Source organism: Motacilla alba, chromosome 7 (assembly GCF_015832195.1).
Source record: "Motacilla alba alba isolate MOTALB_02 chromosome 7, Motacilla_alba_V1.0_pri, whole genome shotgun sequence".
NCBI lineage: Eukaryota > Metazoa > Chordata > Aves > Passeriformes > Motacillidae > Motacilla > Motacilla alba.
Genome location: NC_052022.1, coordinates 2,985,334 through 3,008,311, shown reverse-complemented (window position 1 = coordinate 3,008,311; position 22,978 = coordinate 2,985,334).

The window sequence follows — 22,978 nt, the reverse complement described above, 5'->3', positions numbered from 1 at the left end:
TCCCTGAAAAATGTCATTGAAAAAATTAAAAAAAAAAAAAAAGCCAATAACAAAACGTTTGCAATTGTGGTTTTTCAGCTGATGGAGAGAAAACCCATCCCTTAACAGCAGAAAGAAACAGTAATACAAAAACTTAAGAGAGTGGTTGACATTGATATTAACTTTCTCCTTTCAGTGGGGTTTCAGGCAGGCAGATTTTGCAGCTGTTGAGAAAAAGGAAAATGTAACCCTGGATATCATGGAATTTATGTGATTAGGCAGAAAGGTGGATAAATAGACAGATAGATCCCATTCCTGCTTGAAGCATATAGATTGCCAAATGTACTTTAATTTCTTCCAATAGCTCCCAACTGAGTGAGTAACTGCTACGCTAATGAAAAAGTCTCTCTCCCTTAAATCAAATTTTAAATTAAAACCTTTCCCATTTCCCAGCTAAAGCCAGGACTCTAGGATATGTATGTGTACTCGGGGGCTTGGAGTCTTTCTTTGTGCTCCCTGTTCCTCACCACCTATTTCACATGTCAGCCTCCACAGCCATCCTGGTGCTCGTGTCCTTTGTCACGCTCCCAACCAACGTGGCCACGTGGGTCCATCTGCACGTGGGGCTCAGTGCTGGGGGTGGCACCTGGGCTCAGGATCCTCTGCCCAGCCCAAACCCACCCTGCAGAGCACAGGGACCTCCAAAGCGATGCGTTACAGACTTTCATTTTCCTCCTTCTTGTTTAATCTCGCAGGCTCTATTCTCAAGCCCTCCTCCAAAACCACAAAGGAACAAACATGTGGAGTCATGAGAGTCTCAGTAAATCACCAGAGTCAGCAGCACTGCCTGATGCAAGAGGCCACTGGTGTGGGCAGTTTGCAGAGCATTGAATGCCTGCCCTTTGATTACAGAACAATGTCCAAAGAATGAGATTTTGAGGAGTAATATCTGTCTTTGCTGCCATTCCTCCCTTTCTTTTCCCCGGCTGACTGTAGAAGCTACAGCAACAAAACCCTGAGCTTTGCAAAATCAGTGTGATGTAAAATATATGTAATAATCTACCAGTAGATCACTCATTCTCCATGAATATCAAGCACATGCACCCACAGATGACAAAAACTTTGCTGTGAGGTGAGCTGGGACATGTTAATCTGGATTCTGTTCTACAGGAACTCATGCACTTGGCACAAATCCTTAAAGGGTTTGAATAAAAGGTTTAACAAATGAATATCCAACCAGAGCTAGAGGAAGATAGCAGATGAGAAATGAAACCTACCAACCCAGAGTTCACAACAGACAAACGGTGTGGTTACTCTGAAAGGAAAGACAACAAATAACTTTAAGGAAAAGGCAAGAAATTCACCTTTATTGAATGGTACTAAAACAATGCATCCGTAAATATCACCGCTAGTAGCTAATTTTGGTATTGAAAATATCATCTGGTAGCTCCATTTTCCAGGCCAGTTGTAGACCGTGGATTATTTTTCCTTTTACCAATTTTCCTAAAACAAAGTAACAAGCATCACCTGTGTTATGCTTGGGTCTCCTTCTGCCACATTCCTGTGTATTTACTTTCTGCACTGAGCTGTCATGACCCTATAAATCTGTCTGCACTTGGGGGTTGTGCCAGTCACCCATCTCTGCACTCTTCAAACCTCTGTAACACAACTCTGGTGCTCATGGGTGGATCCTCACGCAGTGGAAAGGATCAAAGTGCTTTTGCAAATAGCAAAGACCAACTCCTAAATTCTTTTGCATGGTAAATACATGCACAGCATTTTTCCACTTTTCCATCTTACTGCCCTTAGAGGATGCATTGGCTAATGACACACTCCTTTCACTGAAACCACACCCCAGAGTGGCCAGGACCATGAGTCAGGAGAGCAAACCTGGTTTTCCAGATAATTCGCAATCTCTTTTCTAACTGAACATGAGAACAAAGCACACAGGTGCTCCAGGAGGAGTCATTCAAATCCTGCCCCTGCCCAAAGGGTCTCCAGAGGCACAGGCAGCCTCCCACTTCTCCTGTGAGACCCCTGGATTCACAGTGACCAAGCTTTGTGAATTTTTTTCTGACCTGGATGGTCACAACAATTCCTGAAAAAGGGCAGGGAGATGGAAAGCATCCTCAGGGAGGAGGAAAGTTTAGAGATCCACAGAGCAGAACCTTCAGGCATCACAGTTGTTAAGTCACATCTCTGGAGCCAGCAAAAAACCCTGATGAGTCATCTTTTATTTTGGGGGCTGGCCATCCCATCTCAGTGGGAGCAGAGATCCATAAAAACCTGGCCTGCTTGGCAGCACCGAGCTGCAGCCTCAGAGGCACCCAGTTTTCTTAAAGCCTGCACCATCTTCCCACATTAAACAACCTCTGACAACTTCTCCCGTCCCTTTTTTGTTTTAATTTGCCCTTCTAAATTGAGATACTAGAGCAGGTGGAAGCAACCCAGCTCTGGGCTAATTGGTTCATCATGCACGTTAGGATAATGCTCATTCTGGATTTCGATTAGGTCAGTGTGGAGACTGCCTTGGTCAGAGTCTGTAATGATCTGCTTATTAACTCTGGTGCAGGGTCCTTGACTGTACTCATGTTATTAGAGACTGCAGCTGCCTTCAGCCCTGTGAACCATGGAGTTTTATTGGGCTGTCTAATGTCCTGTGCTGGGCTAAGTGCTCAGTTTCTGTCCTGGCTGGCGCCAGGATTTTGTTTGTTCCTTTCCCATACCTCCAGCCACACAGAAATCCTGTGTGTTACTCTGCTGGGCTTTATTCCAGTTCCACCAGTATTCATTAAATGCTCTGTACCACTAGGGAGGGTGTTTTCTTCACTGAACACTTGATCTATTTATCATTTTCCTTCAGATTCTGCTATGCCCATGTTCTAGTTTTGATTTTTTTCAATTCAGGCTCAAAAAAATTCTTCTTAGGGCCTGATCAAATCCAAAAAAGAATGGAGTGGTTTACAGAACATAGAAATCTATTTGTGACAAGGGGCAACATTTCTTTGTGTTGCAACAACAGGGATCCTGCTTTTGGGATATTTTAGCAAACCTGGCTCATTTTTGACTGTAGGCTTTCCACATCTGAGCACGCTGTTAGCACTTTCAGTATTTCCCCACTGAAAGTGTTTCGAGAAAAAAAGACATTTTCTTGCTTAACTGACTCAGAGATTCTTCTTAATGCTCTCATTACAATCGAATTTGATTACTGTGATACATTTTTCTGCTCATCTTCCTCTTGTGAGTGTTAGTTCCTTTCAGTGGTTCAGCAAAACTTCTGCCACTGCCTAAAACTGCTGACAACAACAACCCTGATTTCTAGGACTTGCATTGTTCTCTGCTCTGTTTCCCTGTTTGTTGATATGAAACCCTTGGTTTCAAGGGTTGGATTTTTAAGAATGAAACTCTTTTCTGGGTACAGGGGCAGGATCTTCTGAAATGGATGGGAATGTCCCAGAGATGTTGGGCAACTTCAGGGGGTGTAAGAAGGGCATGAGAAAGTGATGGAGGGGTGTTAAATCAGTGGGAAAGCAAGACTTGATTGTGCATGTGGACAAGGAGTGAAATGGAGCTTCAGTAAGTTTCTCAGGTGAAAAAAGTTATATTTTTTCCTAAGAAAAGTGGTTTGATTAAATAATTCCCTAAAGAAAACAGTTCTAACCTAGTCAGTTAAGGGATTTGTGCCAGGATTTCAATTCAAGATACCTTGATCTTCTGACACATCTGATTTTCTCACTATTTCCATCTCCACCAGTTCCCCTCTCATTTTCATTCTAGGAGGTGTTAGTACCCCTAAAGTTTCCAACAAAGGCATCAAAGGCATTTTGACCAGACAACTGAAGTGATCAGCAGTGCTCTGATTCCACTGCACCCGATGGCTGTGGTCAAACTCACTGCAAATTTATGCAGAATGAAATGAGACACGTATGGATGAACAAGCATGAAAAATACCTCCCCCTAAGTGCTCCAAGTAAAGATTTCATTTTCACAGAGAACCCTGTCTTAAATTAAACTTAGCTCTTGGAATTTCATCACATATCATCCTGGATATCAAACTGCCCAAGCCAGAGGCTCTCTGACCTGTTTAACCCTGACAAGCCTTTGCTGAGCTCCTAATTTAAATGCAAACTTGTGTTTTTAATATTAATTGGTGCAGTTCATTTGTCTACGACACACACTGGGTTTCACTACAAATTTCTGCTACCATCATTCTCACTGATGAGCATCCAACCACTCCAACAGCATTTGTGAGCATATTGGGCTTTCACTTTTTGTAATGGGAAGGGATTTTGGTTTGGGTTAATTTGTGTTTTGAGGGTTTTCTTGAGAGGCAACAGATTGGTGATGTTGTCACAGAAGTCATTGCTTACATCCTTCACTAAAGGTAAAGACTGGAGGTTAAATGGCCAAATCCATACTGCCAGAACTAAAGTAAACAAAACTGGACACATTTTATGGGAATCTTTGGATAAATAATCATCACCACCTGAATTTTAGCCCAATTTTGTTGTTAAAAGGAATTTTGGCTACTCCTCTCAGCCCCTCCATCCTGTCCCCAAGCAATCCTGATGTCCCCACATTCAGTGTTGTGTCACTCACTGTGGGCTCATCTCATTTCTTCTGGAAAGAAAACTCTCAGCCTTCTTTGCATTTCCTAGGAAGGAGGTACCTTGATGAAGATTTCTGTCCCCTTTTTTTTTGGACCCATGGATTGCCTGAAATCCTATTTCCTCATGCATCCAGAGGCAGTGATTCCTCATTTGGGAAAGCTGCCATACTGAGTACACTCATAGTTAAGGAACAAATCATAAAGAATCCCAAGTGCTCTTGCCCTACTGAACTTCCCCTTTGTCCAGCTTATATGCCATTTAATTAAATAATGCTCCATTGCTCACTGTAAAAAACAAAAAAATCAGAAAGACTTTCTTGTAATAAATATCTCTTTCTAAAATGAAGGATTAAATTCAGTCCCTGACCAACATAAAACCCCTCAGTGTATTGTTCTGGTATTGCTATTCACTGCTTGGTTTATTTGCACCCATCCAGTGTCTCCAGGACTCCTTAAGCACCCACTGCAGCGGCATCAAAGGAGCCATAATTTGCAAAATAAACTTTGCATGCAATAAAACTATATGAATCATGTCATCTGCAACGAATGTACCAGGGATTTGCATTTCAGAGCTACTAAAAATTTACCTACTTCACACCTCACTTCTTTTTTGGTCATTTATTTTAACTTGCATTTGCCTGAGGTTTCATGACTTCATTTCCTCTGCAAGTTTCTGCTCCATCATACCGTGTATGGAAGGGGAAAAGCACCACCTCAAAGTTTTTTTTCATATTTTTAGGTAATCTGGGTGAAGTGAGAAGAAAATTAAGCTACATCACAACACAGAAGCATAAGAAATTCTGCTTCCAGTTTGAATCAGAAGTTTCAATCCCAAGACAAAGATTTTCATAAAGTTCTGGGTATCAACTAATGCAAATAAATAAAGAATTCCTAAATGTGCGTATTTTTAGAGTTAAAGGGAAAAAAGCAAGGAGTCACAGATTGCTAATTACCTGTAAATTCTTATCAAAAGGTACCAGCAAAATGCTCCTACACAGAGGAAAAGGGTGGGGAATAACACGAGTCATAAATTATCAAGGATAATTCCTTAACCAATTTTCCTAACACCTGTAAAATTCTCCAACAGCTTATCTTGTTCTCGTGCCTAAAAAAAATAAAAAAGTTTCAATGTAAGCTTTAGTGATAGCTATCACAAATTTCCATGGGATAATCACAGCACAAAGCACTGTGCAAATGCACTGTAACTGTAAATTGTCAGTAATAATGTAATGCCAGTGCTGCTTATTATGGGCTGTATTTGATCCATTTAATCTGTATTCTGCTTTCTTCACTTTGAGTCCATGATGCCCAGGCTGATCTTACATGGGAATGATTTCTACCCCAGACGCAAATAAATCATAATGAGGGATGTTGGGCTTGATTTTTGCAAAGCTTACAACAGGCCAAGCATTTCAACTTTACACAAAGTTAGAAATTGAGGAATAGGTCTTGGGGGAGGGAGGGGCACCAGGGTTGTTTTGTGTGTTAGAGATGGACTTCCCTTGGTTGATGCAATGATTGCTCCAGAGAAAAACACTTTCAGAGCTTTTTGTGGGTCTACTTTACTTGAGGAAGCCAGAAGAGAACTCTGAACTGTGCCACTTACAGACCCACCCGAGTACAGCAGGACATAGAACCACAGAATCCTTTAGGTCGTAAAAGCCTTTGAGATGGTGACATGTGACAGGACTGAGGATAAATGAAAAATCTTGCTGCCCTGCCAAGCATTTTGCAGAGCAAACTCTGTGTAACAAGCAAAACTATATGTCTATGCAGCAGCAGGTGTTGAACTTAAAAAAAAGCACACCCCAAGCATTAAGCTCAGATGCCTTCCTTCTTTCCTTGCAAGCCATTATCCACAGTTTCATTTTCTCAGATTTGTGGGAAGGGCTCTACAACTTCACCAGCAGTTTTCAGCAGCAAGAAGCCCTAAGAAGTCCTGCTACACCACCCCTCCAGACCAAAAAAACTTTTTCTGCCTCCTCACTGGGCAGGCTGATCACTGTGTCCAAGTTCCAACCCCTGTCGGGGACAGGGACACATGGGGTTGGGAAACCAGGCTGCTCCAAGCCCTGTCCATCCTGGCCTTGGACACTTCCAGGCACCCAGGGGCAGCCACAGCTTCTCTGGGAAATCTGTCCCAGGGCATCACCACCTCTCAGGGAAAAATTTCTTCCTAGTAGCCAGTCTAAATCAACTCTAAGCCACCCCCCTTGTCCTGTCACTGCATGCTCTTTTAAAGTTCTTTCTCCATCTTTTTTGCCAGCTCCTTTCACATACTGCAAGACCTCAATTAGGTCACCTTTAGGATTAGGTCACCCTTAGGATATCTTCTCTTTTCCAAGCTGGAAAATCCCAATTCTCCCAGCTTTTATCATGATAAAATTACTGGACAATCAGCACCAGCCAGGACAGTGCCCCCAAATCAGAGCAGAGCTGTGTCTGGTGTGGGCAGGGTGGCACTGGGAGTGAGGGCAGAACCTCCCTTCCTCTCCATGGCACCAAGGTGAGAGCAAGGGAGGCTCCCAGACAGGAAAACGAGGCAATTAACGAAGTGACAAAAGACATTTCCAGTCTTTTGATGCAAAGTGTAATGACACCTGTGCAGGGAGAGCTGCCACAGGATGTTTTGCATGGTGTCACAAAACATACTGCAGCCTTTCAGATGATGTGCTACGTCCTCTCCCACCACCAGGCCACAAACCATTTGAACAGCCAGAGCTCATTTTGAATTAGTGTGACTGTTGGAAAAGGCACAAGAAAACAAAAACAAGGGTGCAGAAAGGATAACATTAGTCATGCCCATATTATGGCTATCAAGAAAAATTACTGCAAGTGGTCTGTGACACCTGAGTGGTGACTTCAGGAGGAGTTACAGGCGGGCTCCCAGGAGCCACCTGGCAGGAACTTCATCTTTCTGAAGAGTCAAAGCTTCCAACACAGCAAATAAGACACAGGTGTCTTCCAGCAACCACGGAAAGGCAAGAGCTGCTGAGCACACCTCACTGCCAGACAGCTGGAGCACTCCCAAGCATGCTGCTGTCATTCCCAGAAGTGCTCTCCTTGGAAGAGAATACCTCCAGGAATGTCTATTAAAGGACTGGAAATGCTAATTTGTTGGCACAATTACTCTCAAGAAATCTCCTGCCAGAGGGGAAGAAAAAAATATGACAAAAATTCATAGAATGTGTGTCTTACTTTTCACCTAAACCCAAAATACGCTTTGGGTCTTGTTGTAATATTTTATTTCGTGGACTAGAAGTAGCATTTCAGGTTACTCCAAGTTGCCACTTGTACCAGCCACCCTGTGCACAAAAACCTATTTCATGCGGTCATTGCCTTCCTCAGCACGTGTTTGAGAAGCTGGTAAAACGAACTGCAACTGGTCTAAAAAATGTACACACATTTTTTTTTTCTCCTTTCCTCCCTGTGCTGAAATAGCCAAGACTAATAACAATCTGGTTTCATTTGCAAACTGTATATCCTTAGGCTGATCATATGATTCAGTGATTGCAAAACAGAGATTTAAAAAAAAAAAAAGTATTTTAGTCGCTCGAGTTATGAAAAAATCAAGAAGTTACTTAACATCTGCAGCCAGAATTAAACATTTTGAGGTACACAATGCATCTGGGGAGAATACAACAGCTCCTTGACTTGCCTGAGCCCTGCTGCCAAAAGCTGGAGCAGAGTTTGTCACAGGGGCACTGAGAGAGGGGGATTTCCTCACAGCCAGTGACCCACAGTGCTGTGGCTTGGGGACTGAAAGCACAAGTTTGGACTAATCCTGACCCTTGTTTGTCGACTCTTGAGTGCAAACCAGATGCTCATGCACTTTTATCAGGGGGGTTGGAAAATACTGCATTGCTCGGGAGAGACAATTCCACCCGAAACAGCCCAAATTAAGCTACATCTCTGAGGCACAGGTGATCTCCACAAAGGAAACATGAGGATGGGTTCAGCTGACAAGCCAAGGGCATCTCACAGTGCTCATCACAGCCAGCACCCAGTCAAAGCCTCAGGAAAGCAAAAATAAACCCAAAACCTCTTCCAGAAGCCCGTGCTTCGAAACCTCCCCTTTACATTTTCCCCCACACTTTTGCTATCACTAAATAAAGCCAACAACAGGGGCACTCACAACACCGAGCTCATCAGCATCATCCCCTGCCCTCTTCCTGCTGTGATGCACAGGAGTCTGGGTTTGGATGCAACCCCTCCCTCTTTGCTTCGTTATTTTGGGATTTTTTTTCCATCAGCTGGTATGCAATGAGCCCAAAAGGCCAAATTCTCTGGTCTGCTTTCCCTGGAAAGTGAATTATTTGCTGGCCTTCCAAAAACCACAAGTATAGGAAGGTGAATCTTTTCGTTTCAGGTACTAAAGAGTCCAGATCCTGCAAGGCTGAGTAACAAATGCAGCTGACAAAACTAACAGTGGCTCTTTTGAGGTGAAAAATGGATTTCACAATTAAGAATCAATTAGATGCAACCCCACACTTTGATGAAGCAAAAATCCTTTATTTTCTAATAATTATTCATTGAGCACCTCCTGCATTGACCACACACTTAGTGCTGTCCACTCTGCTTAATCATCTATTCAAAGAAAATTTCTCTCCCTGATAAGGAGTCAGGGTGGGTTTTAATGGCACAAAGTCGTGGGTCTGTAAAGTTTGCTGCCTGTTACACTCATGGTGGTTTGGTAACAGTAAAATTGAGGTTACAGATCCCAGGATGCACAAATTATAAATAATTACAGAATTGCAGGATGGTTTGGGTGGGAAGGGACCCTCAAAATAATCACATCCCACGCCCTGTCATGGGCAGAGAAAACTTCCGCTGTCCCAGGCTGCTCCAAGCCCTGTCCAGCCTGGCCTTGGGCAATTCCAGGGATCCAGGGGCAGGCACAGCTTCTCTGGGCACCCTGTGCAGGGTCTCCCCACCCTCACAGCAAAGAATTTCCTGATATTAAGTGTTGGTAGACAGAGTCTCTTCAACCACATTTAACACATAATCAAAGCCATTTTAGTTTACACATCACGGAGAAAAAAAAAATGAGAAAAAGCTTTTGCTTGCAGCACTGGATCAGCTGCAGTCAGGAGTTGTCCAGGACAGGGCAGATTTCATCATTCCCCTTCACTTGTGATGCCTGTTTGGGTTCTTAGAAAAAAATAAATAAAAGGGAAATAAAAGCTTTCCCATGGTATCTCGAAGGTAGAGAAAGGAGAACTGAGCTAGAATCGTGCATCTGGGGGGCAAACACTGCTCCTGTGCTCTGCTGAACAGCACCCCAGAATGGTTTGGGTGAGAAGGGACCTTAAAGTCCATCCCATTCCACCCCGACACCTTCCACTGTCCCAGGGTGCTCCAAGCCCTGTCCAGCCTGGCCTTGGGCACTTCCAGATAAGTTAAAAGCAATTCTGGGGCCAGACTCACGTCCTGCCTGTGCATCTCAAACACACAGACAGGCATCACCACAGGCCATGGAGCTGATACTTACAGAAGCAGAGGTTCATACAATGCTCCAGAATATCTGCTGGATATAAATATAAATAAGCACTGCTGATACAATTGCACTGTGGGACTATTTTGAGATGAGTAGGGTTATAATGCATCTGCAAAATCAATTTTTCTATCTTGATTTAACAGTCGAGCCCAAAGCAATTTTTGTTACTTTGAAATTTTTATTTTGCTTTATTAACTCCCCCCAACAGTTGAAAAAGCCCTTGGAATACACTTATTTAAACGTGCCTTTTGTGTTTGTCTCTGCAAAAGAAAAGTTAGTGCTGAATGTTGCTCTTGCCTGTGAACTGCACTTCTGGGGAGAAAATTCAGTCCCTTCCATTTGAGAAATGAAATTTGTTAAGTGCCTGGGCCACAAAGCAGCAATAAGACTGTTGGCAATTTGAAAGACCAAATTAAAAAGGAAAAAAAAAAAAATAAAAAGCAAACAGCTGAGACACCGAGTCTAAAAATTATCTATGACACATGCATAGTAAAATGTTTTTACAAATTCTCCAAAGGATTTTTAATTATTACAGATTGTATTAATTAGGTAATTATGCAATAGATTGTTTTGGAACCATTCCCATCTATTATGTATGCAATATTATGTATACATGTTTTTTTAAGAACTGTCCTGCTTTGTAAACCTCAGCTCCAGCCTGATCCTCAGAGGGGCTACAGGGGTGCAAAAAAGCCCAATATTTGCCAGGGTGGGCACTCTTGGAAGCAGAATAACAAGTGTCCTAAAGGAAAAGCAGCATAGGACTTTTTTTTTTAAAGCTACAAAATATTATCCTTAACGAGCATCTGAGGATTAATGACCATCTGGGAAGGGCTGATGGCTCCGAGAGCAGCTCAGGGCCATTAACTCCAGCTCCTCGTTAAAAGGTGCTTAAGGGGGTTTATGTGCAACCCTGCCCAGGTAAGATGAGCTCCTGGGCAGTAAAACATTCATCTAATTGTTTCAAGAGACAATATGGAATTATTGCCACATTTTGGACTAGAATTCCCACAAAAACGTTCATGGAGGATAAAAGGGGAGTTTGGCAATGCTTTTTTCTTTTTTTTTTCCTGCTTCTCTCTCCTTCCACTTTTGTGATCTCCAGTTTGGATCTACAAAAGTGGTAGCATAGAATGGTTTGGGTCAAAAAGGACCTTGAGGGTCATCTCATCCCACACCTCCCGCTATATCCCAGGTTGTTCCAAACCCCATCCAATGAGGCTTTGGACACTGCCAGGGATGGAGCAGCCACAGCTCCCCTGGGAAACCTGTGCCAGTAAACAAAACTTACAACGACCTCAGGAGCAAACCAAGTAGCCATCATTTCTAAATGAGTCTCTGCAGCTTTCAAGCAGTCAGAAAATATTTAGAAACCTCTCAGGAAAGTCTCTTCCTTCTTCCTGCCCTTGCCAAAGCCACACAGGTAAGTTCTACTATGTGTGCTAACGAGACACGAACACAAAGCCCTCCCACACTTAGAGAGGAACAAGGTGAATGTGCACCAAGGTATTTATTTAAACATCCAGTGATAAATGCATATCCCAAAGCCCATATGAAATTAGAGCATGACTTCTTAGCCTTGCTGTGATGGGATTTGTATGTGCTTTATTCCCTTTCCCTACCTCTCTCCTCACCAGAGCTCATTTTTTGAGACTACACCACTGTTTGGAAAGATTATCCTCTGGTTTAAAAAAAACCAAAAAAACCAAACAAACAAACAAAACCAACCAAACAAAAAAAAATTACCAAATCCCAAAAAAAAAAAAAAAAGGAAAAAAATAAAATAACAACAACAACAAAAAAAAACCAAAAAACAAAAACAAAACCAAAAAAAACCCAAAAAACCAAAAAAAAAAAAACAAACCAAAAAAAAAAAAAAAAAAACAAAACAAAAAAAAAAACAAAACAAAAAAAACCAAAACCCAACCAGCAGTAATATTGACCAGGAGAAGACCTGGTGACCACTTCTCTACCCCTTCCCACATCTCACTGACCACAGAGCAGGTCTGCTGGGACAGCCACCTGCAGCACCCATGGGCTGCAGGACAGAAGGCAGCAGTCACATGTTCACAAATCAAGACATAAAAGCAGTTTTAAATTTATTTAATCAACAGTGATTAAGAGCAAGAGGAGACTCCATCCATGCCCTCAAGGCAGCTTGCCTGGGAGAGACTGGAGGGAGCAGAGTTCTGCTGGTGGGAAGGCACTGGCCAGGAGGGCTGCAGGGAGGGTCGGATGGATCCCAAAACCTAATAGGAACTGAAAGCACTAATTCAGCCTGGAGAAGAGGCTGGAGGGTTTCCTATGACATTTGCAGGGGAAGAGCTGAGGAGAAGACAGAAAAAGAAGCTGGTTTGGGAACATTTTGTAGACTTCAAAAAAAAAAAAAATCAAAGAATGTGTGGCTGAAGAGAGACCACAAATTCCACTAGTCTTGTAAAATCCCAGTCCTCACATAATACCCATTTCTAACCCAGCCACCAGGTGATAAAATCCCCTCACCCCCTTAGTGCTTCTTCCCAAGAACACAAATTGATCCCTGATCAGTTCTCTTTAACCTCATTAACACTATTTTAACTGGCATTCACTCCCTGTGCCATCCAAGCTAGATATTCCCTTGGACTGAGGAACCATGTACAACATCAGTTCGTGCTTCCAACACTGGAACTTGCTTGCCAAGTTTTCAAATGCGTTAAATCCTTAAATACACAAAACAGAACACCCTCACCTTAGATTTCTAGCCAGCACTTGATATTTTCACTCATTTTCTGATACATTGTTCATGAAAGTGGAATCCTGGTCTTCCCCCTCCTTCCTTTTGGCATGTTTAAACATTTTAAATTGTTACTCCAGTAGCCCACTAAATGATTTTGTTCTACTTCACCCACATTGCTTCATTTCTTGTATCACTGCTTGTCCTTTGATTACAATTGCAAATGGAAAATGTTTGAAAGTTGGTTTTGTTCTGAGAGCAGCTCGAAGCGAAGTGAATTAGTGGATCAGCCTATTTGGCAAGTGAGCCCCCAGCTCTGAGGGTACTGTAATAAATTTAACATTCACACACTGAAGTTCCAAGTCCACATTGCACAACCAACACCTATTACAGTTTCCAATTTAAAGACAGTGGTAGCCTTTGCCCCGGATTTGCAACACCTAAATAAACGGGGCTATTCTCATTAAGCAAAACATTTCCTCAGCCCAGCTCTCATGAAACAAATTGGCTGTTGCCCCACTGCAGCATTAGGGGACAAACCTGAAAGCAAAGCAGGGAGAAGAGGCACTGAGGTTTTGAACATCCTCAGTGCCCACAGTGACATTCCCACAGCAGAGATGGTGTTGGAGGCTTCCCTCCCTCCTCACCCCCTCCTCTTTTCTTTCAACCACCTTGAAATTCAGACTAAACGACACTCCCAGAATAGGCTTCTTTTTCTGCTGTTTCTAACCCAGATTCCCTAAAGCATTTCCACAGTCTCGAGCATGTACTTGTGGGCAACCTGAGCCAGCAGCCTGGTGACAAGTGGCTGGCAGCGTCACGGTACCACACAGGCCAAGCATCCATCTGCATCCCCTGAGCTGGCCCTGCCATGGGGACAGCAGCACAGCCTGGTCCCCAACACCAATTCCGAGCAAGGAGCAGCTTGTTAAAGCTGCTCCTTCCCAAGCAGATGGGCTGGAGCAAAACAAACGGGAGCCATCCGCGGGCGCTTGGCAGAGCTGGCGGCGCGGCGCTGCCTGGTGTGACGTCAGGGCTGTCCCTGCTCCCCACGGCACATCTGGAGCAGGGATGACACACTCTTGTCACCTTGTGTGCTGAATTCAAAGGGATGATGGGTTGGTTTGACCTCAGCAGCAGAAGGGAAGGACAGCTGACAACCATAGTCCGGGGATGAGGCCTCAGCGCAATGTGGGGCGCTCGGCTCTGCTCAGGAACTGCTCCCACTCCTTTCCTCTGGTGGAACAGCAGTCTGGAGGTCTGGACACCTCAGAGGAAACCCAGAGTTTCCACTCTACACAGAGCCACCAGTGCTCACAGAGGTGGAGCCTGGCACTCCAGGGTTTCACCCAGCACCAGACCCACTGTCCTGCTGCAGGAGCAGCATGTCTGTCATTTCCTACCAGCACACAAACATCTCCTGCCAAAATCCTACAACCCTTTCAAATGAATCCCCCTGCCCGGTGGTACAGACTTTAAAAACACAGCCTGTCACCATAAACTGCCCAGCTTGCTGCTGCTGCCACGTGTTTTGTCAGGAGATCAAAACATTTTAGCCTTGAAGACACTAAGTACAACTTCCCCATCCCACCAGGGGAAGAAACACACCCAACGGAAGCACAGTGTTCTCGTGATGTGATTGGAACTAGGTGACCTTTAAGGTTTCTTATAAGCCAAATAATTCTGAGGTTCTGTGCCCACTGTCAAGTTCAGTGCCAGAGGAAGGAGGAGACCAGACTGCAGGTCTGGTTTTAAACCCTGTGGCAGAACTGCCCTTACACTGAAATTTCAGACTACTGGTGGTCTCTTCACACCACATCCCTTCTCCACACCTCTTATTCTAAGCTTTGATCCCATTTCCATGCAAGTCTCAAACATTAAAACCTCCACCGGAAGATGGGACAAAAATACCACCTTCACAGCTATTGCATGAACATTTTATATCTAAAATCCAGCTTTATGTACATATTGAGGCAAAAGGTTTGTCTTTACTCAATTTTAATAATTACAGACTTGAAATCAGGGCTGTTGCATAAAGATCCAATGCACCCAGAGGTTTTACTCTTCAGCAAGATATGAAAAGTTGTCAAATATGTCAAGGTCAGGTTGGACAGGGTTGAATTGTTACAGACATAAGTGGAAAATAAAGAGAGACCAAAAGATGTATTTTTGGTATGTGCAGTGATTTTTTCCTAAGACATTCAAGAGAGATATCAGAGTTAGGAGTAATTTTAGGGTGCAAATACATGAATTTAGGGTGCAAATACATGGTTAAGGACCAATGAAAAAAGCAATGAAAAAATAAAGCACTTTTTCTTTTACTTCCCAGCTAAAAGCAGGTACATTTTAGCAGAAAACATTCAGGCAAAGTAAAACAGGCAAAGTTCGCATGATGTTCATATTTCTCTCTCATACCTTAACAATTTTTCTAATAAATAGCTGGGACTGTGCACGCACCATTAATAAACCTTCAGAATCATAAAAAGGAAGAAGAAAGTTAAGCTAGTATGGCTAATTAAAATTAGTTTGTTGGAAGTTTAATCAATTAGCCCAGAGTTTTCAAGGCAATATTGCTGCTATTCACGCTCAGTGGAAGCACTTTCAGGCAGCCCTTTATTGCAACATCTCTGCTCAGATGACCTTTACTTCATAAAGCACTGAGCTAAACATTTCATACACAGGGCAAAATCTGTTTATTGAAGGATGCCAGGGGACTGTCTTTAGGAATGTGATTTGGCTTCACTTGGGTAATTTACCAAAGACAGAAGAAAGTTGCAAACCTATTTGTAGGCTTCATTTGAAAGCCATGCCATTTCTTTGTAATGCTCCCTCATCTCAAGATTGAAGCTGTGGTTCTGCAAATAAACCTTCTCCCAGACATGCTCCAGTGATTGTCCTGGTAAACCAAAAAAACACCTCACCACAAAACACAGGACAAACAAACAAACATCCTTCCACAGAGCAGATGCTTTCTCAATTACTTAATTTGACTTTTGGGTAATTCAGACATGATTTCAGGGAATAATATTTTCCAGACAGAACTTATTTATTAAGCAGTTTGTGGTCGGGCATCAATTAACCGAAACAGGCAGCACATCTTTGAGAGGCATTGGTTTCCCAATTCAGAGAGGGGGAGAGATAGAGGCATTGATATTGCCACAGGGTCCCTAATTCCAAGGTGGGTCCCCTGTTGAGGGCCCACCCTGGAGCTTGTGAAAGCCCGACTGTTGAAACAGCACCTGACATTTCCCCATGAACTCCCGGAGCATTTGCTGATTCACTGCCCACACAGGGGAAAAAAAGCACATTTACAGCTCACAACAGTGCCCTGCCTGGCTGAGTGATGTGAAACAGATTTCTGGGCTCTCTGTGGAAATCCCAGCACTTCTTTTTTGCTAATTTGCAGCCCAGTTTTGAACTTGGCTTTTCTGCGGTGAATGGGATGAGCGGTTCCAAACTGTTCTTAAAAATAGGAAGAAATGCGTAAATCCAAAGATAAACAGTGTGAGCTCATCCTACTGTATTTGAACTGCATGAGTCTGTGTTGGGTGCAGGGGTGAGGATGGGTGTCAGGGAAAGGTTTTTCCCCCTGAAGGATGCTGGGCACTGCCCAGGCTCCCCAGGGAATGGGCACGGCCCTGAGGCTGCCAGAGCTCCAGGAGGGTATGGACAGCACTGCCAAGGATGCTCAGGATGGGATTTGGGGTGTCTGGGCATCGAGTTGGACTCAATGATCTTTGTGGATCCTTTCGAACTCAGGATATTCCATGATTCTACTCCATGTTCTATCCTCTAGTGAGCCTTCCATGGGCATTTTGTGCAGCACAATCACCAAAGCCTGAACCAGGACCAAGTTATCCTGTTTATCCCATACAATACTGAGAAACTCCTCAGGAAATGGAAAAACAGCTCTGGAGAAACCTGGTCTAGTGGAAGGTGTCCCTGCCCATGTCATGGAATGAGACGTGCTTCAAGGTCCCTTCCAACCCAAACCATTCTGGGGCTCCAGGATCTCCTTTCAGAAAAGCAGGATATAGCTATACCTCCCTTCGTTATCTTTCCTATACTGAAATTTTACTGAGTGCTGAAGCTGGTTTTAATCTTTAAATAAATCCCAAAACTGATGAAGAAGAGAGTTTTGGTAACAAACGATCCAGTTTACAAAGTTGCTTAAAATTAATTGGGAAAAGAAAGCCCCTAAACATTGTGCCATAAAGATTCCATGCAGAACAGTCATTGCTTTCACTATCAAAATGGGATCCAATTTCCCCCTTGCACTCCCCCTTTCCTCCACTTTAAATGCACTTTCATGGTGATTATTTTTTTAAGTAGATGCCTGGTACACACCCAGAGATAAAAGAGAAACACCAAGCCCTGTTTTTCCTAATTAACTGTGATTGTCTTGTACAAATTCTAGAAGAAGAAGCACCATGTAGATGATTTTTAGAGGTAAGAAGAGTTTCTGGTGAAACAGAAGTACCCCCCAAATGATATGGGGGATATCCCCCAAATTACATTTATTATTCTCTTTGACAAATTTAGCGGTTAATCAGAGTTAACTGCAATGCACACTTTCTGCAAATTCTGGATATTCTTTTAAAAACATTCTTGCTTGTGAAGAATTCAGATCTGACTCTAGTTTTCTAATCATCAAGAACCTCAGTTGTATTTGACAATTCCTGTAAAGGATACATTCCCATAATCTATCAACTAATATACATTTTCAGGAATGGAAACTTACTCAATATGCTATTAAAAGACTATTTGTATTAAAATAGTTATATATCTCAGAATGAAGTGAAATTCTCTGTATGAACTCAAATCCCAGCAAAAAGTGGAACATTTTTTAACACAGTTAAAAATTTCTTGACAGTTCCTTTAAGTTTAAAGGCTTGAAAATAATGAAACTTGTATTAAAATTTGCCTATAATGATAAATATACATATTCTTCAAGTCATAAAAGTGAAAAATACCAGCAATGCCTGAAAAAAAAGTCTTTAAAAAATTATAAGGCTATTATGCTTATTCCTAGAAAGTAAACCAGACTTTCATAAATTCGCAGCTAAATGCTGCCAAACCAAATTTTATCAGTTTCTCTCATCCAAACATTCCATTTCCCTTCCTCTCTGCTGTTTTTGGGGTGGGGTTTTTTGTTTTGTTTTTCACAGTCTCAGGACTGTGAAATTATTAGCGTTTATTCAAAATCCCATCCCAAAAGGCAAGGGCTGGGAAGAGGGAAAATTCCCTATTATTTATCAAATTCTATAGCATCAGATAGGAGAGATGAGAATCACTAAGATAAAAATCATTAAGTTATGTTTCATGTAAAATCCTGTCTGGCCTTTGAAGTTTGAGACTAGTGGGACAGGACAAAAGTGTGTCGGCAGCTTTTCCATAAACTGGGAGAAGGCTCCTTTTTGGGAAACTGAGAAACTTACTTTTTTTTTTTTTTTTTAAATGACCCAAGTTATGCACACACATTTATATATAAAGTGTCATGAGTTATTCTGGTGATTTTGGACCAGCATCACATAAATAAAACTTAAATGCATGAAAGTCAATATTTTGCTTTTCTACTTCTCAGCCTTTTCCATCAATTACACTAAATAATGAGAATTTTGGAGTTGTTATTACAACTCTACCACTTCAATTACCTTCATTCCAAAGGACATTTTCAAGCCAAATAGATTTAAATTAAGAGAAGAAATTCCTAACAAGGTGCTGAAGTTGGTCCCTGTCCTGGAGCAGGTCCTCACACTCGTGGTCCCATGGAAATTAATTCTCCCTGTGGCCAAGTATCTTTCTTTCTACAAGTCAGAAAGTTCATACAGTGCACAAAGAAATTCAGAAGGCAAAAAGAAGGTGTCTGACTTAGGTGGGTCTGAAATGCTCTCTCAGGTGCATTTATTGAATAGATCTCACTGCTAGAGAAGGATTTTAAATACCTAAATCATGTGAGGTATCTCTGTCTGGAACAGAATCCAGCTACCAGTTTGCCAGAAAGCCTCAACTACACATGAAGATTGAAAAGAAGCAAAACAAACAGGCAACCAAAAAAACCCAAACCAACCAAACAAAAAGCAAAGAAAGCTCTATAAACTCAGGAGATGCAGGGTTTCAGTTTAAAAAGAAGCATTAAAGCAGTAATTTCCATTACTCTTCAATAAAACCACAAGACCAGCAGTTTCTCCAGTGGCAGCACCAGCTTGGACTCTTGTCTACACACATGAACACCAAAGGTAAAACATTTTTTACATTACTGGGGACCTGTGATGAGGGCTGTCGTGCAGGGATTTCCACAATCCGATTCTGTCTATTCTTCCAGGTATCTCCTAATTAGTTTTTCTTATTATTGCTAGCAGAAGAAAAAGTCCTCTGGCCCACAAGCAGAAGGAAAGCTCCATAATCCTTATTTCCTAGAAGTTATCCAGGATAACTTATAACTTATCCTCGTGGGATAAACCCACAAGGTTTTTATCAAATTTATTAAAGTCTTCACCATGTTACTGTCCTTCCCTGTTTGGAGATGCCCACATCTGCTCCCAAGCTCTTCTTCAAGATGAAGTATTTTCACTTATGTTCATACTTTGAAGCTCATTATGTTTTCAGAACTGTTCTGTCTCGAGGAGTTTGAGCCATCTGAACCCCTTGGGAAATACATCCTTCATGTTTGAAGCTCTCCAGGTGCTAATTTTATGTGAGACAATAGAATCAGCTTTTCAGCTGGAAAAACACAGATGATCTAGGGCTTTGGCCATTCTTTAACACCCTTACCCATAACCACCATGGTTATAACTCTCACCCACAGAATTCAAAAAAATCAACTGAAAATTGCAAATGAAGTTCTTCCACCTCTTCTCTCCTTCTTCAGCACCAGATTTAAGTGAACAAAGGCCCAATTTTCAAGCGTGTTAAACAGAAACCACACTGACACTTAAGGGTATTTCAGCTACCACTTTGACATCTAAATAAGCAGCGAGATTCGCAGCCATGCTTAGAGCAATAGGAGCAGCAGAAGGCCGAGAACATTTGGGAAGCTCTCCCCAAAATTCATAAAAATTAGCAAGACTAATTATAAGCAACTTCACTAAGCTCGATTCTTAGACATTTCAAATGACATCAGGGCTGAGCAAGGGTTTGGAGTTTCTCAGGAGCACCCAAACTGTAACTGCTTATCTAAAATTTACCTTTTTTTCCTTCTCTTTTTTTTCTATGCCTCAAGCCCTTTTTCAACTCATGCAGTTAAGAGTTCAGGTTTCATTGTGGTTGCAGAAATTTCCACCAAGATGCTCAAGATCATTGTCCCTTCACTGATTGAAAGGTTTTATGGGAAATTTCCTGCTCTGCTTCAAAGTGGCTCAGTCCAAAGTGATTGTTTTGAAGAGGACACCCAAAATGGACAACAGCAAGTATCTACTTATGAAGAATCAGTGAAATTTTGATGCCAGGGTTATTTCCACAATTTTAACTGTAAACACTATCCAGAGAATACACATGATCCTATACTTGCCTCAATTCCACCAGGGTCCTACCATCTTCATAAAAATCTATTTCTATGACTACGTTATAAATGGATATTCAACTTTCATCAGACACACACTGAAAAGCTGACGCCTTCCAATTTTCCTTGCTTATTTATGTTCCTTCTTTGTTTTTCACATTTAAATCTTGTCACTTTACTCCAATTGATAAAGAAACCTCCCTGAAAGGAAGCGCTCAAATTTATTGTTCAGTTTTATTGACTGTGTACCTGAAAACTTACAACTTCCTGCAACCAAAAAGTAGAAGAATGAACCCACTCAAGGAAAAAAAATGAAAAGAAAATTCAAGGATGAATAAATGGCAACACACAATTCCCCACAGCAGCCTGACCTGAGCATCCCAAGGGAGAATCATTTTGTTAAGAATGAGTGCAGCATGTTTGGGAAACGGTGCACTGTCAATATAATCTTTACAATTACAGTCATATGATCAGTGCATCTGGAAAATAACAGTCAAGTGATTAGTCTGAACTTTGCCTGGATCAGGCAATTTTTACACGGCTCTGTCAAATGTCAGACCTCCTTCTCCCTCACCAATTTCAGCAATGTTGCACCATGATTTCAAGCAGTGAATCATCCAGCCCTGTGCCAACCATCTGTTTCGTCTGCCCCCTCAGTGTCTGGAATGAGATGACGGAGGGCAGGGCAGGATTTCCAGAGTGGCCATTAATGCTCCTGGAGGAGGGGCCCTGGCGACAGATTTTCCATCTGAAATCATGGACTGTTAAAAACTGGCAAGGGCTAGAGAGGAGTGAGTAGGAGCATAATGCAAGGAAGATGAATTAATAAAGGAGCAAGGAAAGAACAGCAGGGAGGAAAGGACTGGGAAAAGGAAATGGGGTGGAGAACAGGTAAAGGAAATGTGATGATATAAAGGAAGGAAAGCAAAAACAAAGTGGAACTCCCCCTCCCTATCCAAATTCCCCTGCACCTTTTCTGTTGGATTGGTTGGTTGTTCTTTAGTGAGGAACAATTATTAAAACAGGCTTGCAGTGCCCATTAAATATTCCAACAGTCTTGGAAGAGGTAGCAGTAAGAGCAGAGGAAAAAAGCATGAACAGAAAAGGAGTAAGACAATGCTCAAGAGTTCCACTCTAACCCAGGTGCCTGCAGAAGAGCAGGGATAAAGAAGAATATTGGGCTCTGGGAAGGTGGAAACATGGAAACAACAGGGTGCTTGAAGGATTCTTGAGATGATTCCGTTCACTGGTCATGTCCTACAAACTCTGATTGTCACTGCAAAACATTTCTGAGAACCCTCAAAGTGCAGATCCAGACTTCCTTTAGACACAGAGGAATATTGGGATAGAGAAATACCACCCTTTCTACAAAACAATCCCCCAAATGTAAGAAAAAATAAAAATTAATATTTTGGGTAGAATTATACAAAAAGCAAAACAAAGCACAACCCAAATAGACAAACACCACCTTCTCTTTCTGGTTTTTGACTTACACCAAGCATTCCCCTACATCGTCCCATTGTGATACTGAGCACAAAACTGAGAAATTCATTCCCCCCAACTATCCCTGGTCAATCTTCCAACAGTACAGGCAGAGATGTCCCTCAGCAAAAAGGAGGGGCTGTGAATTGCACATGAATGAAGAGAGGTAGATCAACAAATCGGTTTCAGTTTCACTAAAGAAAGCAAAATATTGCTACAGAAATGTATTGTGATTTTTATAGTTATCAAAAATGCAACATAAATCTAAGTCTGTGACAGTAAAAGCATTTCTCTGAATATCAACTCATTTTCTGAAGTAGACTAGTTGGGAAATCCAACTAACTACTATCCAGAAATAATTAATTAGCTCCATAAACCTAAATTGTACCATTTGATCTGTTGTCAGAACATTTGACATCCATGAAATAATAACAATATTAAGCACTTCAATCATGTATAAGGAAGCAGTCCCTGAATTGTGTTACTTGGCTAACCCAGAGGTATTGTTTTGCCAAATTTGGCCAAATACATAACTATCACAAGAGTTCTGTATTTCACACGAGTCAATGTGTAATGCTGCTGCTACTGAACAACACAATATTTCTGTCTAAGCATCATCAAAACAATTTTTAAGATGCATATTTCGTGAGATAAAAATACAGCACCCAATTTTTCATAGTATGTGTAGCTTTCTGGGGTGACGAGTGTTAAAAATAACTTTCTGAATGTTTATTTCTATGATACGAGTTTTTGAACAGTATTTGTGTACTGTGTAAAAAAAAAAAACTTTAAAATAGAACAGTTCAAACACTAATTTACCTGGGATAAGTGGATAAATTAATTTTTTTGGGGGGGAGTAAGCTAGAAAAAGGCTATAAAAACACTTTACTTACAGCACTATAATTTTTTATTTCCATTAAAAAATACAGTACAAATATGGTAGCTGCTTGCAGGTGGATTTTTTTACTCAAACTAAATTTTGGTGAACTACTCCAATTCCAAATGAAAAAAAATCCAAAATGTTTTATTTTGTGTGACAAATAGCAGTTAAAGATTTTTGAACAGGAATGAACCAAATTTTTAAGCAATCATCAAGTTGTGTTCTGATTTTGCATCCTCGATTTTGCACCTGCAGTCAAGCACAAAATTGTGGGCACAGTCAATTGTGAGAGCATCTCACTGTTTGATTGTACCAGC